An 11,624-nucleotide genomic window follows, 5' to 3' on the forward strand; every position below is an offset into this window, starting at 1 on the left:
ATTAATAAAAGGCCACAGGGTAACGCACTGGTTCCTGTCTCTTCTTTCCTGCGTCAATGGACACGACATTAACTAATGATATAACAGAATCTGGCCCTTAGCTATTTTATTAGCTTTTTATCAGGGCACGCTTAGTAGAACGTCACATCACTACATCAACCTTTTAAAAAAATTAACAGGCAATCAAATTATTTTGGCTATACTAAAACCTGTCCTGGAGCAATGCCTAGCTAGTTGGATAGCTAACACTAACATGCAAGACTGAGTTTGTTTTGCAGAAGTAGCAGACGCTAAATAGCTGCCTTGTAAAAGAGGTTTGCATTGGGGACTGTTTGTATTTGATGTATGCACGTTAGGTATTATTGCATAACGCTATTTGTGATGTATTTTTGTTTTTCAATCAGTCACATTCCGAGCCAAACTTCTCTTAGCTATCTTGTATCAGTGGAGAACTACTTTTGATGGCATTGTTACTAGCTAACTGTTAGCTAGCAAGGTAACAAGGTAACTCTTTTCAAACAACAAAAAGAAAAAACACTTTACTGTGATTAACAACTATGAATTTACTAAGTTGTGATTGTTTCATAGAAGGTCTGATTAGCTAGCCTAGCTAAAGCTATGTTTGATACGTTTTGATACGTCTAACGACACTGGCATTTTTGGACAAGAGTAGCTTTATAGTTGCTTAGCTAATGTCACAGAATTAAAAGTAGAATCAGAAGGAAATGTTGAATATTGTGTCATTGCACCAGCCATGAGGCATTAAAGTGTCTGGACAAGAACATAGCTAGCTAGCTAACTGGCTTAGATCAGTACTGCAGCTCCCACACCTCGGTTTATTACATCATAATAGGTAATGTGGACTTTTTAAGGACCATTGTTGTGTTTGATAACCCGTTCAGAAAAGGTGTTCTTGATGAACCGATACTGAAACGAACACTAAAGAGATCATCCAACATTGAACATATTTCACTAGACACACTAGTGGAAGAGCTGCTGAGGTTCCTGAGCCATGAATGTCCGGCCTCCAGCATCTACTCTGGACAGGTATGTCACCGCCTTGCAGCAGGACGCAGAGATCCATGAGCATGACTGAGATGTAATTATAACTATATACACCTCATTAGTCTGATGCTAATGAGCACACATGCACACCTGCTGTCCAGTTCTTTAACATCCATATCCATCACCTTGATTTATTTTAGTTAGTTGCTGCTGAAGCTCTGTCTCTCTTTCTCTCTTTCCCCATGCCTCCTTCCCTTCCTGTAGGAGTGTGGATACACCACTGGCGTTGTTGCCTGATGCACCTCCTTTGGAAGAGGACACGGTCCACTGTCAGAACTGGCAGGAGACAGTGGAGCCGCACACACTCGCCTCTCTCGGCTCCCGGGAGATCGAACGGCAGGCTGTCATATATGGTAAAACAGCAAATGTGGTGCACAGCAACTGACTATAAAAGACAACTCCCAGTACACAGTTAATATGTAAAATGAAAAAAAATTATTTACTGATCTAACTTAAACTAAATAGCTACTAAATCTTTTGAACATACAGTATTCTATTTATTATGCACATATGGTAATTCTATCCTGACTCATGAACATGTGGAATTCTGAATTGTGTAACGTTTGTAAGAAATTGTAGTGACTTTGCTATATCCTCTTCCTCAGAGCTGTTCACAACGGAAGCGTCTCACCTGCGGACTCTCAGGGTTCTCGATCAGGTGTTCTTCCAGAAGATGAGGAACCTTTTGACCGTCGAAGAACTTTCCTGTGTCTTCCCCAACCTGCCCCAGGTCTACAGTCTTCATGGTCAGTCTCTCTGTGTGCGCGCGTGTGTGCGTGCGTGCAAATCCGCTCCATTTGTCTTAGTGTGTTTTCAAACCTAAATTTCTGAAGCCTACTTGGTGTCTAAATCATAATCAAGATTAAAGAAGTGTAAAACCCACCCAAACTGGGAACTTAATGACAGAACAATATCAGCTATTGGCACCATGCCATTACTGTGAGCAGGTATGGACTGGAGGCTGTACATGTTGTTTCTGCGGTGGCCTTCATGACACAAGTAGAGTTTTGTTGCCCACTGACACAACTTTCTAACAAACCACATACACACTGGCTCGCTTAAACAGATTCTGTTTTGTGGTGTTGCATTTGTGTTTCAGCGAATCTGTGTGAGTCCATGAAGAGGCTGAGGGACTCTCCTATAGTTCAAGGCATAGGAGACATCATGGTGTCTAGAGTGAGAGCTGGCTAGTGTTACTCCCTTTCTAGTTCACATCATCTTTTGGTGCTGTCTAAAATGAAGTGGTTGTTCTGTGTAGTGTGGGATATACTTGTTGCTTTACTTGATATGTCAGTAGCTCATGTGTTTGTGTGTGTGCGTGTTAGTTTGAAGACGCTGCAGGAGAGGAGTTCCAGGAGCAGGTGTCTCACCTGTGCAGTCAGCAGAGTCAGGCACTGGAGCTCATTAAAAATAAACGCAAAGACCCGCGTTTCGCGCACCTTATACAGGTAACACTTTTTAGAGGTATAAAGCCTTTGGACAAACCTACAAACACTAGAGCTTCTGCCATATTTGTTAGTGGGCTGGGTTGTGAATTGGTTGACCCATATTTTGAATTGGAGACTATCCAGTCTTTTAGATTTGACTTTTATTGCAGCACATAACTTCTAGTGATGCTGTTTTAGGTATAAATTGGTGTTGCAGTCAACAGAATCCACATTTGGACTTAGATGTCCTTGGCTCATTCGTGTGTGTGTGTGTGTGTTAGGAATGTGAAGCCAGCCCTCACTGCCGCCGACTACAATTAAAGGACCTTCTAGTGTCTGAGATGCAGAGACTCACCAAATACCCTTTGCTGCTGGATAACATCATCAGACACACAGAAGGCATGTATAGAAACACTCACATACAATGTATTGAACCATGAAAACACTTCAGTATACACACACATACCAGTTTACCAAGGAGGCAAGCACACACACCCTTTCTCCTGGATTAACACTAGTATGTGCCCCCACAACAGCTGGTTCTCCAGACCTGCAGCCATTGCTGAGGGCACAGGCGTGCTGCCGTGGGATACTACGAGCTGTCAATGAGGTCGTCAGGGAGACGGAGCACCGGCGACTGCTCAGCCGTTATCAGCGCAGGCTAGACTTGTCCCCTCTGGAGAGGCAGGCCAGTCCTGTCGCTGCTCAGTTCAAGGTACGGCCTTACTATGTATCCACCATCTGCCTTCCAAACAGCTTCTCTGGTCTTGGAGCACCTGATCCAGAGTATGAATTATTAACTATATTCTTTTTCTATGTAGAATCTGGACCTGACCACTAAGAAACTGATCCACGAAGGACCGTTGACTTGGAAAGTTAGTAAAGATAAAGCTATAGGTAAGAGATCATCACAGCTGAACAAATCACTGTTAACTCTGGGGAATGCAGCTATTGAGAGCATGGGGCTATGCTGACTTGGAGTTATTTGGTTCCCTGCTACCTCACACATGACATGGTCTGAATAACTGTGTGTTTGTGTGTGTGTGTGTATACCTGCATCTGCCTGTATGTTCATACGTGTGTATACACATGTTTCAAGGACTTTTAATGTGAATGGATGCTTTCAGTGATCTGTGTGCAAGCTTGCATACATTTTTGTTTTTCCTCTTGCAAATGATTACTTGACAGGTCCATTCTCACTCTGTGTGTGTGTGTGTGTGTGTGTGTGTGTGTGTGTGTGTGTGTGTTCCAGACATTCATGCTCTGCTTCTCTCAGACATGTTGGTGCTACTCCAAAGGGGTTCAGGTGACCGTTTGATCTTGCGATGTCCAGCGCGCTCACTGGATGGGGTTTGGGGTAGGAACACGGACCTCAAAACCCCCTTTTGCCCCGTTGTTCGCTTGGATTCATCTCTTGTCAGATCTGTGGCTACAGGTATATTTGTAGTTATTCTTATAGCTATGAATAGCCAGAATAGATGAATGGGTCTGGAATAACTATGTCTTTATTTTATTTTTAAAAAATTAAGAAGCCAGTTAGAAATTGCATGTGGGTTAGTTTGAATACATTGTTTGACAACCTGCTCTTCTCTATCAGATAACAAGGCCTTGTATGTGATCAGTACATCAGAGAGACAGATATACGAGCTGGTGGCTGGGACTTCCTCTGAGAAAAACACGTGAGTTTGTTTTTTTGTCTCTCTCTGACCCACCATCTTCTCATCAAGGTCAACCAGTCAGCACTGCTGTGTCTGTTTTGTGATAACATTTATGGTGTCAGGCCATTTATGTTCAGATGATTTTAACAACATTGTGCTGTTGTAGAAATTGGGACCTGATGGCTTTAGCGATGTTTCCACAGATGGAAGAACCTGTTAGAAAAGACCATCTCCTCGGCCTCTGGAGGCAGTGAAGCCACCAAGCAAGGATCAAGAGCTATCCCAACTGACCAATCAGAAGCCTACATGCATACTGGTGGGCAGGGTTATGTGGGAGGACGAGCTAAAATGGCTGATGCTGCTCTTCAAGATGGTAAGAATTTGTTACACTCCGTTACACAGTCATTGTTGCACTATGATAGTTAAACAGTATATTTCTGGTGGTGGTGGTGGTGTTTTTATAAATAGAATTTTAGCAGGCTCAGATATTTACCAACTTTTTTGCACCCTTTGTGTTCTGCCAGTCAGGACACTAAGACTGTTGATCCTTGGATCCTTGGATCCTTTAGAGGCTGCCAGTCAGAAGCAGAAAGTGACATCATTGTCCTCACAGCAAGAAGGGCAGGAGATGCCTTGCCAGTCACCAAAAGGCCGTTCACACCTGGAGATGCTGAGGCATGAAACGAGGCCCTGCCAATCACGAGCAAGCATACGGCAGCGCATGATAAAAAATGTGGATGGAATCTTTCAATCAATGAAGGGGCTGATGAAAAACCTGCATCAGCTTAGGGTAAAGTGGATATATTACTCACGCTCTCTCAAACACACACACACACACACACACTATCATTGCAGCTAGCTAGCACTTTCATGTTATGTTTTAAAAGAATGGCTTTGTGCACTTGTGAGATCCTGGTTAACTCCTTGTTTTCATTTTCATAGGAGATTGAAGCAGACCACTGTAGACTGCTCACAATGGTGAGAAAAAAGTCACCTGTCAGTCAGTTCAGATGACACCATCCATGGGTCTTCCTCCATTATCAGGACACCATCTATTTATCTTGGGTCGAGCGATGGTAAGTGTGTCAAAGAAGCCATTTATAAATACTGGGGCTAAACCTGTTTAATGCTGTACCACAATTCTTTTTGATTGTACCAAACAAAAAGATCTAGTCTGGAATCACTAGAATAATATGGGGTTGAGTTTAAATGGAGCACACAGTTGAATATTAAAACATCACCGCAGATCTTGGGTCTTGCTATTGCCAGACTGAAAACTGGCCTTCAAACCTGTAGCAATTCCCAATTTTAACTTTAAGAATTTTATGTATTTATTTGAATAATGTTTAGTATTGATTTTGGAGTTGATGTAATTATGTTGCTTATGGTGTACTACCCCTGCAGACTGTGGCAATTGTATGGTCATCTTTCCAACCTGTTTAGGTAACGAAGAAGGGCCAACAGAACCAGTTCAGCCCAAGATCCATTCTACAGGATTTTGATTTATTACACGAGACATTGTAAAGAGTTTTACTTACACATTTGAAACATGAACACACACATACTAAGGGTGTGGCATTCCTGCCATTTCATACATCCTGTGTAGCTCTTTACTAGAATCCCAGCATGCCTTTCTCCTGGGAGAAACCTGCAAATATTGTATTGTCTGCAACTGAGAAGAGAGACAGGACAGACGAACCTTCAGCTCATGCACCGAGTTGGAATAAAAAGCATTCAAATGAAAGTCCAGATATGTGAGGTGTTTTTTTTTTTATTAGGTAAAGCTAAAGTTGGAACAAGGGAACTGAGGTGACAGTTTAAAAAAAAAAAAGAGTCAATGAAGATGAAGAAATGGAACTAAAATGAGACTGAAAATGTATGGCTGAGGAAATGAATCTGCCCATTAAAGGGACCCCCCCCAAGCACTTTACCCAATACATGTATGTTAATACTCACTCACGTCATCAGTGACAAACTGGCAACCTAACAGGTGCCATTTTGCTCGAGGACCCATAATCAGCCCATGTCAACTTGACCCAAGATTGTGGCTCTCTTCGCCTTATGGAATGTGTGGATGGGTGACTTAAACAAATTCAGGTTCTTTTTCACTGGGACCCCTGCAAGACACATGGGCTCCAAGAGAGTATTTTGCATTAATATCATCATATGTCTATGTTGTATCCTTTATTTTATAAATTAACACTATGCGAGAGCAAAGAATAAAGAGTGTGGAAGGAGTTTATTTTATTTCTTTAAGCATTCTACAGAATAGAAAATAAAGGTTTGGCCTCTCTTTACACACAATGGATATGGCAGGGCGTACTGGGATTGCCATTGTGTTGTGGCAAGACATCATCTTCACTGCTCATTACTGTATACTTATTTGTGCAGCCCTGTTCTGGACTGACTCCTGTCAACATTGCAGGGAACAAAAAGGAACATATTTGTTGTCTGATATCATGTCATTACCTATGAAGGGGCACCTTCTGTGTAGTGTAAATACTGTGAAGCTCGTCCCTCACCTCTTGAAATGGCTCAGTGATGCCAGGGTTGGTTTTTGACACATATGAAAGGATTTATACTTTGATCTGTTAAGATGTTGGTAGAAGTGGTTCCTTTACACTGACTCCAGTTTGGCCTTTGTTGTATAATGGCTAATGTTATGGTTCAAAAAAGAATGAAATTGTCCAAGATCAGTGTTAAGGACCAGGTTCTACCTTAATCTAGCTGCATCTGGATGCTAATAGCCTAATGCTAGATTATGCCATCACATTTCCCTTTTATAAACTAACCTGTGAAAGGGAGAAGGAAGAATGGCCCTCTATCCTGTGTGGCTTTCCCACTCCCATGTGTTGGGACTGTTTTGAGGGTCGTTGGTTTAATTGGATTTTGGGGTGAATGTGGACCGGGCTTTGACAATTGACAAAATGTATAGAGCGGCTGGTCCATTTTTGGCTTTGTATGCAAGCATCAAGATTTCAAATCTGATGTGGTCAGTTACTTCATACTGCCAATGAAGTGAGCGCAGCAGTGGAGTGACATATGAATTTAGGAAGATTGAAGACCAGTGATGCAGCTGCATTATGGACAAGTTGTAGAGGGCTGATGGCTCTTAGAGGAAGACCAGCAAGTAGCGAGTTGCAGTAGTTTAGCTTTGAGATTACAAAAGACTGCACAATTACCTGGGCAGCTTCCTGTGAAAGAAAGGGCCGAATCCTTCGTATGCTACAAAGGAGAAATCTGCAAGACCAGGTCAGATTTGAAATATGAGTAGAGAATGACAACTGGTTGTCCAAAGTTATGCCCAGGCTACGAGCAGCTTCAGATAGTGATACCAGGGAGTTCTCGATGTACATAAGCTCGGCTTTACTGGGGTTGAGCCTCAAGTGGTGGCTGTCATCCATGACACAATGTCAGTCAAGCATGCTGAGATAAGTCTGGAGACCTGCGTATCGGAGGGTGGGAAAGAAAGAAATAATTGGGTGTCATCAGCATAGCAGTGGTAGGAAAAGCCATGAGAAGATATTACATCACCAAGAGAACAGGTATACAAAGAGAAGAGGGCCTAATACTGAGCCCTGGGGGACACCAGAGGAGAGTCTACATGGATTGGAAGTGGATCCTTTCCATGTTACCTGATAGGACTGAAAAAACTGGAATCAGATTGTGAGCTAAGAAAGGGGGAGAGAGACAAGTACTCATGCATGTGAGCACACAGCTAGACAACATGGAAAAAAGACACCCAACATGCACCCAACATGCAGCAGGAGTGGCTAAAGCCATACAGAAAACAGCGCATCTGGTAATGGGACATCCAATCACGGTACTAACCACACACAGTGTAATAGCATACGTGAACTCACAAGCCTTCGCCTTGACAGCACTAAGGCAACAGAGGATCAGCAAAATTTTGGAAGCACCACACATCACGTACACGCATGAACGAATCAACATGGCAGACATGATGGGAGGAGAAGAGCCTCATCAGTGCGAACAGGAAGTCAAAAAGCAGGAGAAGGTGAGACCAGACCTAGAAGGAGAACCAATTCCAGGAGCAGGGAACATGTTCACCGATGGATGTGGATTTAGAGGACCATACGGGGATATAAAAGCAGGGTGTGCAGTGGTGGCAGAAACACAGGGAGAAGTAGATGAATTTTGGACGGTGAAAGTAGAAAGGCTGAAAGGTTAGCAATCAGCACAGCGAGCTGAGGTAATGGCAGTAGTGGAGGCCTTGAAGTTAGCAAAGGGCAAGGAAGTGAATATTTATACTGACTCTGCTTACACGGTAGGGGCAGCACATGTGGAGCTAAGACAATGGATGAGAGCAGGGTTTAGGACAGCGGGAAACAAACCAATTAAACATGAGGCAGAAATGAGGGAGCTGGCAAAGGCCTTGCAGGGACCAGAAAGAGTAGCTATCATAAAGTGCAGGGGACATGTAGAGTATGTCAACAGTACAATCCCAAACCTACAATTAAGGTGGCACCCGGTAAGTATCCGTTGTCATTAACACCAGGGGAAGAGATAGTAAATGACTACACAGACATGGTGGACTCAGCACAGGGGTACACGTACGTATTGATGCGCGTAGACAACTACACAGGGTGGACGGAAGCGTGGCCAACAAAACGGGAAGACAGTGCTTCAGTGGTAAAGTTCCTGGTGAACCAGTACATTCCTCACCATGGGTTTCCGAGAAAGGTGAGATCAGATAATGGCACTCATTTTACAGCGCGCAATTTGCAGGAGTTAGAGAAAATGCTGGGTCTGAAACATTCATTTGTGGCAGTGTATCATCCTCAGTCTCAAGGTAAGGTGGAAAGGATGAATCTAAATGTGAAAAACAAAGTGGCCAAAATCTGTGCACAGACAAAATTAAATTGGGTTGACGCCTTCCCTTTGGCATTAATGCAAATGAGATGTTCAGTAAATGCAACAACTGGTTTTACCCCTTTTGAATTGCAGACAGGTCGAGGATTTCCAGGACCCCACGGACCCTTAACAATAAATGAGAAAACAAAAACATCTCACACACACATCATACTTTAATGAATTGCAAAGTATCGTTTCAGCTTTCTCCACGCAGGAGGGGGACCGGACGGGGAGCAGACAGAGAAAATGGAGTGAGCCGAGGTGGACAGGTCCATTCCAGGTGACAGAAAGAACCAGCCACGCCGTAGGCCTGAAGGGTAAAGGGGAAACATGGTTTCATCTGAGCCAGTGCGCCGCCACAGTGTCACGGCAGAGGAGTCTGCAAGAGACAGCAAGGGACCTTTCTGAAACATCACCTAACTCACCTGACCCGGACGGGTCAGGTGTTCACTCCCACACAGAAGGGGCAGAATAATCCCCGGGAGCAAAAGGGTGAAGGTAGTCCACCCTTAGAACCCGAAGTAAGAATAACAGAACACCAGTGATGACTTCTGGACAATTGTGTTGTTTGATTATTTGTTGGTGTATTGTGTTGTGTGTTTCCATTTACAGTTTGGTCACGCTTGGGTTAAATAATAGCATGGCAGTAGGAAAGGATTAAAACATTAAGAACAAGACGGTGAAGCAGAATGGGGGTAGAGATTGGTGGATGTGTAGCATGTGCAGCCACAAGACCCAGACTTATAACAACCCCGGCACCCCTATTCCCACAAAAAGACCCCAAGGGTTATGTGTGCATGATTGGCCTGACTAAGGAAAGAAACCCTAAGAATTGTGACACTTTGAGCGTTATTTTCCCCCCCATCAGTAACAGAACCAGAACAGGACTATTTTCACCCAAAAAGGGGGAGGGGAACTACACTTGCTTCGTTAGAAGTTCAAGCACACCTCAAGTACGCTTGGGGCACATCCCGGCGGTGTAACCGCACAGTCACTGGGAACGAGTCTGTGGGTTCATGGGCACGAGCAGGATTGTATGATTATTGTGGAAGGATGACTTTGGTTGTTAACATGCCAGAGAACTCGGAGGGGACATGCGCCATGGTCAGGTTAGCAGCTCCTTTATTACTGATAGGCAAAAAACTACACAGGGACCCGGTAACTGATGCAGCAAGACAGAAGCGAAAGGCAAACCATTTTGATTTAACAAGGAATACCCCCACATACATAGATGCAATAGAAATACCTCGTGGAGTTCCGGACAGGTATAAGTTAGCAGACCAGATAGCAGGGGGATTTGAGAATATTCCGATACTTTCCGCATTATTCCCCATTACTCCAAATAAAAATGTGGATCGGATTAACTATGTACATTATAATGTCCTCAGGCTAGCCAACCTGACTAGGGATGCAGTGCAAGGACTTAGAGATCAGCTGGGACCAACCTCACTGATGGCGGTGCAAAATCGTATGGCATGAGATATGTTGTTGGCGGAAAAGGGGGGCGTCTGCGCTATACTTGAGGATATGTGTTGTACATTCATTCCTAATAATACCGCTCCGGATGGGTCAGTTAGTAGAGCATTGGATGGTTTGAAGACCCTATCAGAGGAAATGCATGAGAATTCAGGCATAAACAACCAGTTGGAATCCTGGATGGTGAGCCGGTTCGGTCAGTGGAAAGACTTAATTGTGTCATTGATGGTTTCATTAGCCACATTCACGGGAATTGCTGTGACATGCGGGTGCTGCTGTATTCCATGTATTAGGGCGTTAATGGTTAGACTAATCTCAGCTATGATAGAAAGGAAAGATGTGCATGAGGGTACCACGATGATGCTACTGATACAGGGGGAAAGGGACGTAGAGACAGGAGATGCCAGAATAAAGGAGTGTGATTGGTGATCTCTTTGTAGAGATCAAAAGGGGGAATTGTGGGGTTTCAGAAATTAAATGAATGCTAAGCTTACACTAGTAGAGAATAATGCGCAGAATGGAATAGGACTAATCCTTGAATAAATAAAATAATTACTGTATGTCCAGACATAACAGGAAATGCCCTAGACGTGCATATGTGTGATTATGCAAGAAGACACGTGTACGAGACGGTCAAACAGAGGTGACGGCTGAGATGGAAAAACACAAAAGCAGAAGTGTCACAAGGCGAGAGAAATATAAGTCTGTCTGTTGCAAAGTTATGCTTTAGGTCTCACTCGCACTGTGTTGTGAAGTGACATCTCCAGAGCTCTGCATTAATAAAAGGTCACAGGGTAACGCACTGGTTCCTGTCTCTTCTTTCCTGCGTCAACGGACACGACATTAACTAATGATATAACAGAATCTGGCCCTTAGCTATTTTATTAGCTTTTTATCAGGGCACGCTTAGTAGAACGTCACATCACTACATCAACCTTTTAAAAAAATTAACAGGCAATCAAATTATTTTGGCTATACTAAAACCTGTCCTGGAGCAATGCCTAGCTAGCTGGATAGCTAACACTAACATGCAAGACTGAGTTTGTTTTGCAGAAGTAGCAGACGCTAAATAGCTGCCTTGTAAAAGAGGTTTGCATTGGGGACTGTTTGTATTTGATGTATG

Source organism: Electrophorus electricus, unplaced genomic scaffold (assembly GCF_041902795.1).
Source record: "Electrophorus electricus isolate QZ-2024a unplaced genomic scaffold, ASM4190279v1 Scaffold138, whole genome shotgun sequence".
NCBI classification, from domain to species: domain Eukaryota; kingdom Metazoa; phylum Chordata; class Actinopteri; order Gymnotiformes; family Gymnotidae; genus Electrophorus; species Electrophorus electricus.